Here is a 7639-nt window from a genome sequence, read left to right on the forward strand (position 1 = left end):
AAGCTTGCTCTGTGGCTGCTCCAGGTCAGACACTGTACCAGATTGTGCCTAATGGGCTACATTTTCCACAGGGTTGGGAGGGAGGATATTGACATCAGTCTTTTTTTTTTTTTTTCCAAGACAGAGTCTTGCTCCATAGCCTAGGCTGGAGTGCAGTGGTGCAATCTCGGCTCACTGCAACCTCTGCCTCCCGGGTTCAAGCAATTCTCCTGCCTCAGCCTCCCAAGTAGCTGGGATTACAGGCGCTGGCCACCACACTTGGTTAATTTTTGTATTTTTACTAGAGATGGGGTATCACCATGTTGGCCAGGCTGACCTTGTGATCTTGTGATTCTGCCCTTGTGATCCGCCTGCCTGGCCTGTGATCGAACTCCTGACCTTGTGATCTGCCCGCCTTGGACTCCCAAAGTGCTGGGAATATAGGTGTGAGCCACTGCTCCCGGCTAGCCAGTCTTTAGAAAGAAAACAAGAGCTAAGAAGTCAGAGAGCCATGGAAGCATGCTCCAGTGGACTTCACTTGTTCCTCACCTGGGAGCCAGGGAAGGTTTTTCTAATAAATGATGTTTAACCTGAGCTCCGAAGGATGAGTGGGAATTATCTATGCAAAAGGGGTAGAAGGGAGAGTCTTTCAGCAGGGGAGAAAACAAGTGCCATGGCCCTGGGCGGGAAGGAGCAGGATGTGCTCAATGAACTAACGAACTAAAAGGAAGCCAGTTTCACTGAGGTCTGAAAGCAGAGAGACATGGGAGATGAGGCTGAAGACAAGGTGGTGATTCTGTCATGCTGGCCCTTGTGCACCATGGTCAGGGCTTTTGAATGTCATTCATTTGTTCATTCATGAATGAGATGAGATCCCTCGATGTCCTGGGTACTCTTTCATGTGCTAGGGATAAAGGAGGAAACAAAATGGATAAGATTCTTGCCCTAAGGAAATGAAACTTACATTCAGGTTGGGGGAGAAAGACAAACAAACAAGTAAAATGTGTACGGTGTCAGAAAGTGATATCGTTGCTACAGAGAAAACAGGGAAGGGAACGGAAGTGTGGGGGTTGAGGTTTTATCTTAAGGGAGTGTGAGTGGCCCCCTAGAGTTGTGCAATAGTATGGCGTTGCCATGGACAGCCAGGGAAATCTGCTAAGTGGGACCATGACTGGATGGGGATTGTTCCTTAGCTGCTCAATGGAGAATAGATCAGAGACAGGCTGAGTAGGAGGCAGCCACTCAGGTGAAATATAAAGTGAGCTGAAATTAGGATCATGCCAATGGGGCATGGGGATAAGGGGACTGATTTGGTGACATTTAGGAGGTAAATATTCCTTATCTGGCTTGGCTAACCAGGAAATAAACATTCCTACTCATTTAAAGGCCTGTAGGTTTCAGCTGAAAGTCTAAAAAAGACTACACCAAAACTGACTTATTTTGTGGATAAAAATATTTATGTACATAAATATTTATTTTTGTAATCACCGCTGAGGGGTCCAAATATAAAAAAAATATACCAGAAATAAAAGTTGGCTTCGCTGACCCCATGTAGATATATAAATAAAAATGAAGTTTCCAGGCAGGGCAAGATCATGATTTATGGATGGAGACCTCTAAATCTGGTCTCGGTGTTTTTATGACTTGCCTAGGGGAAGAGGCTGAGAAAAACTGAATGTTAGTGCTTGAGCTGTAGCGTCATCATTTATTCTCGTTCTATTTTGGGCTCATTTACAGGCCCAGGTGGGGAATTCTGCCTGATGCTGGTACCATGTTGGCATTGGAATGGCACCTCATGCCAAGTCTGGGGAGCAGCTGGGGATCAGAGCGTCTGAAAATGTCATCACTGCCTCTGAGCTTTCTAAGGTGAAAAATAAACAGTGGAGCCAGAACAGGTAGGCAAAGCAGAAATGGGCCCATCAGCACTCACAGTAATTCCAACTTTTCTTTTTGTCCCGTCTCAAATACGTCTTGAGTGGTCAGAGGCACGTAGCCTTTGGTCTGCCGTGAATTCTCATCTTACCTCGAATTACATGTATTTGCACTTGGACTCCATTATGTCTCCATTTTATTCTTCCAAGCAGGAAGAATAAAAAAAAATGCCAATCTTGGCCAGGTGCGGTGGTTCATGCCTGTAATCCCAGCATTTTGGGAGGCCGAGGTGGGCGAATCACCTCAGGTCAAGAGTTTGAGACCAGCCTGACCCACCTGGTGAAATCCCGTCTCTACTAAAAATACAAAAATTACCCGGTGCCTGTAATCCTAGCTACTTGGGAGGCTAAGGGACGAGATCTGCTGGAACCATGGATGTGGGAAGGAGCTTGGTCTATTAGAGAAAGAGACAGATGTCCTATGGTGAGTGAGCAGAGAGGAGAAAATGCACTTGTGAAGCGAAGCAGGATCCAGGTCTTGTGGGTCTTGTGAACCATGGTAAGACATTTGAATTTTACTTCAGTAGCCATGGGAAGACACTGGAGAGGTTTACACACAAAAATGACAGGGTGTAACTTACATGTTAAAAAAACTCTTGTTGTGTAGACAACGGATTGTAGAGAGGTAGACAGGTCAGCACTTAGGATGCAGCTCCCACAGTTCAGGATAGACAGCAAAGTGGCGCAGGCCAGGGCAGCAGAAGCAGTTGTGGCCAGGAGTCCGATTCAGGACCCAAGTTGTAGGAGATGACTTACTGGTGCACTGGATGTGGGTGCCAATGACAAGAACAAAATTGAGGATATATCTGGGGTACTTGGCCTTAGCAACCAGGTAGATGGGGTGCTATGAAGTGATATGGGCAGGACTGGAGATTTGCGGGGAATCAGAGTTCTGTTTTGGACATGTTAGGTTTGAGAGGTTTATTGGACATCCACGTGGAGACGTTGAGCAGGCCGAGAGAGGTCTGGCTGGGGATGCTAGTGTGTGAGTCATTGGCCTGAAGCTGGTGTTAAAAGCAGTGAGAGTGAATATAAATTAAAAGGAGAAAGGAAACTAAGGATAGAACCAGGGGACCCCAGTGAGTGGTTACAGGAGAGAAAGAAGACCCAGCACAGGACCCAGGCAGGAGCAGCCTGTGAGGCACAGGAACACAGCAAGATGGTTCCACAAACCTCAGGGAAAGCAGTGTTTCCAGCAGGAGGCTGTGACCTGCTGAGCCAGGCTGCTGAGAGGTCAGGCATGGAGGGGGAAGAACCCAGAACGAGGTGCAGGTGCGATGTCAGGGCTGGGGGAGGTCGCACTGCCGCCTCAGCAGGAAGAAATGGGACGTGTTGAAGGAGTCAGGGATATCACTCCCGACTACATCTTTCTACTTCTAGAGCAAGTTAACATTTTTTTTTTTTCTGTTGGCGGATAAATTGCTTGCTGTTTGATTTTCTTCAGACCAGCTGTTTCTGTTGGTAGCGCACAAAAAGGAGTTTTCCTGTCACCCATTTCCCATATCAACGGTGAACCATGAATATTGTTGGCATAGGTTTCTTCTGCTAGCTGATTTAATCATTTTTAACATAACTGACTTTCGACTTGGATTCATTCACTTCGTTCCTCTTGTGCACATTTCTTATCGCGGTGTTTTTGTTGATAGCTTATTGAAGATTTTGTCAACTTAAACCCTTTCTCAGCTATCATCAGACATTTTGTATACAGCATACTCTGCTGTCTTCGCTGTCAGACATGCTTGAGTTTGAATCCTGGCCTTATCATTTGCCAGCTGTGTAACCTTGGCCATTTTGTGTAACCCATCTATGGCTCAATTAATTTATCAATTAAAATGTAGTACAATTTCAACTCCCCCCTACCAGGATTTTCTTGAGACAACCTCCACAATGCTTAGCTCAGTGCTAAGCACACAGTAGAATAAATGATACTGGTTATAGCTGGAACTACACAAAAATCTATAATAGATTTCAAAAAATGCACCTGCTAAAAATTTGAACTAGGATTCTCCAAGATTGGCAGTGAGCAAAGAGTATCTAAGAGAAAGATACCTTGAGGTCGAACGCCGAGGGCAAGATTCATCCTCCCCTTAAACATCTTGCACTAATGACTGCAGGTTCGCATTACCCCCCAAATGACAGGAGGGTCTCCATTGTCAGTTGTCAATACCAGAGGACCAGGGCTTGATTTTATAAAGGAAGAAATTGGGTTTTCTTTAGAGATGCAAATGGAAACGTTAGGTTTGGCATGTTCCAGAGATTTCATCTGCTCAACTGAAAAGGCATTTTATCCCCCTAAGCACAGCTCTTAGAGTTACATTCAGGAGGGAAGAATGTAACCTGACTGCTTTGTTCTCAGACATTCATCTCATTCTGAACCATGGGATGCTGGGCAAAATCAATGCCTTTGGTCTTGTTGTTAGTTGGTCTTGTGCTTCCCAGAGAAATCTTGGAGCCCTGAGTCGACATCTTTGCTGGAGACTGACAGCTGGAATGAGATGTTCAAGTGATGAACATGAAGAGAAACACATCTCTTTAAGGTAAAAATAGACCTTGTTACTGGATCAAGCTACAAAAGAGTAGAGGTGGAAGAATTTTCAAATTTCCTTCCTTGGAGGAAATCATCACCTAGTGTTCATAACTCATATAGGACTTAATCTGTAAGCAAGTAGCTTAAAGATGGTCTCAAATCCACACCTAGAGGTAGGTTTTGGATTCCTTATGGTAAGTCCAAAGAGGAACGCTTATCAGGAGTAATTTTGCGCTAATAGAAGGTGACTGGGTTATTTCAATTCACTTGGATTCTCTTCCCATTATCTTGAGTTTGCCTCCTTGGGAGCACATGGCTTTGCTGGCACTTGTTTTACCGCACAGCTGAACATGTGAGTTGAACTAAGTCTGTCAGCATTTCTGTCTGCCCCTGTCCATTTCCTGCAAGTAAGCCAGTCATGGACAGAATCTGAATTGGTGCAAAATATCTCACTTTAACCAAAACTCCTACTTAGGTTGGTTTTGGGGCCTAATCTTCTTGTCTTCTTGGATCTTTATTGCTTAAATTAATGTTTTTACTTATTCTTTTGTTCTTCTAATGATTAAAGCATACATATAAGAAAAAGAAAAACTTTCAGTTCATTGTAATCAAGATAGCATACAAGTCTAAATTATTTGCTATATGTTGTTGTCTCTACATTATTCTACCTGGTCATAATTTCCCATCTAGAATATTTCTTTGGGTGAATTTAAAAGTAGTGTAATAATTTTTTGAAACATTGGAAGTAAAAATATAAGACAGAGATAAATTAAAGTAGCCAATGATTCCATTGAATAAAATAAGGTCCATTTTCAGGACAGATGGCATGAGTCAACTTCACTATCAGTAAAATATTTCACAGTATTTTGCTAACGTGGGAATCTTGTAGTGTTGACAGGTAAGGACACTGAAAAAATAGTAATTTTTAATCTTTTAAAGCCATGATTTGGACAGGTAAGGACATTGAAAAAATAGGAATTTTTAATCTTTTAAAGCCATGATTTGGTTTTAAAATCATTGTCATTCAGGAGCCAGAGTGTTTTCATTTAATAAATATGCAGTGTGATTTTTTTTTTTTTGAGACAGAGTCTTGCTCTGTCACCCAGGCTGGAGTGCAGTAGCACGATCTTGGCTAACTGCAACCTCTGCCTTCCAGGTTCAAATGATTCTCCTGCCTCAGTCTCCTGAGTAGCTGGGATTACAGGCAGACACTACCATGCCTGGCTAATATTTGCATTTTTAGTAGAGACAGGGGTTTCCCCATGTTGGTCAGGCTGGTCTCGAACTCTTGACCTTGTGATCTACCTGCCTCAGCCTCCCAAAGTCATTACTGGATAATAGGGGTGAATCACTGCACCTGGCCGCAGTGTGATATTAAAAAAGCTAATCTGATTCCATTTTTAAAAACAAATGTTTGTAAAGCCTAGAGACACTATCTGAGACATATTTATGCTCAGTAGAGTTTTCTCCTTTTCTTAAATGACTTTAAAGGCAAAAGATCAAAGTTGGTTACATTTAAGTTCTAAAGTAAAGAAAACCATTTTCTTGAAATGCTCAAAGAAGCTGTCATCATGAATGAACTATGAAGTAGAAAGGCCAAGCTGAGAAGATGACAGCAAATGTGGACTGCTGCAGTGACGCTGGGTCAATCATTTTAGGAAGAATAGACAGAAATCATACAAAGGTGCCAAAAAGCAGATGCTACTGCAATGGCATTAGAGACAGATGGGGATTATGCTGTGGCCAGAAGAAGATATTCTACTTTGTCATGATAATGGAAATAATGAAAATTGCATTAGTACATAAAGGTTTATCTCTTTACAATGTCAAAAGTCAAGAAAAAGAGATTACATTACAGACCAAAGGAAGCCATTCAACCAACTACAAGGGAAATTGTTGGAAGGCTGCTTTTACCAAAAACAAAACAAAACAAAACAAAACCAACCAAACCAAACCAAACCAAACCAAACAAAAAAATCACTTCACTAACCCAAGAGTAGGAGACAGTGGCCCTATAGTGCTCCTCTTTAGAGGATTCTAAAGAGACTCTAGTGTACTTCTCAGGGCAGGCAGGCACAGCTGTTGCTTTTAAAATTTCAAAGCTCCAATGATCTTGACCTCTTGTTCTATGATTTTCATCTCCCCACATCCTTACCTCACAGGGTCTGCTTGACTGAGTGGTTCATGTGGCCTCAATATTCAGGAGGAAAACAGACACTCTTTCACCTTACAGTCATGTTTGGCTTTAATTCAGTGGCAGCAGAATTGTTTTCTTAGGGCAGTAGCCTCACAAGTGATACTGACCTGACACAGGGCGTTGGAGAATACAGTGAGTGAAAGCTAGTGCATGTCTAGGGTTGAGGAATCCCCTGTGGAAGCAGTGGGCTTTCAGCCCCAGCTTCAGCTGTTACAGATGGACAGTTGCAGCTCTAGGGGCAGCTGTGGTATGGGGAGTCACATGGGCAAGGCCAGTCCTAATGACCCCTCTGACACTTGTGTGTCGAGTAGGAATAGCAGTGGGACAACTCCCCACCTGCAAATTTTCCCAGGGGGATTCAATGCAGAAGGACAAAAGCAGTGCATCATGGGCATGTACCACATGTTTTTTCTTTCTTTTTTTCCTTTGGGATTATACTTTTAAAAGTTAGTTAGCAACAGGGATCCTCCTACGGACCTCTTATCCAAGTGCCTGAGAAGCTGCTCTGGGCCGCTTCGGGGGAAGGATCTACATTCCGCTCTCTGATCTTGGTTTCTAGTGATCACAGAGCAGCCTCCCTAACTGAGGACTTAACACTATTGTGTTGTCTGCAGAATTTTGTCAGTAGTGACTGTTGCTTCTCAAGGCTAAACATCTCTTTCTATCTAAGCCATCTTCACACATGCCATAAAACAACTGGACTTGAGATTTTCAACAAAATGATCTCCAATTCCTCAAGCTTTCAAATTCTGTGTCTAAGCTTGTGATTAAGGTGAAATTAATTTCACGTTGTTTGGAAATCATGATTGTGAACTTAAAAGTGAATAAGAAGTGAAGTCTTAGTCTTCAACTAAGGATATCAAATTCCCCATGTTGAGTTATCGTCTATCCCTGACAATTTTGCTTTTAATTAAAACGCAGCCTGATAAGCAGAATCTTGGGGAACATAAAGCAGTTATGTGATTCACTCAACCATTTGTATGCAAGTGTGACCTATTTAGCTTT

This window comes from Sapajus apella, unplaced genomic scaffold, assembly GCF_009761245.1.
Source record: "Sapajus apella isolate SASKATOON/1434 unplaced genomic scaffold, GSC_monkey_1.0 scaffold6, whole genome shotgun sequence".
NCBI classification, from domain to species: domain Eukaryota; kingdom Metazoa; phylum Chordata; class Mammalia; order Primates; family Cebidae; genus Sapajus; species Sapajus apella.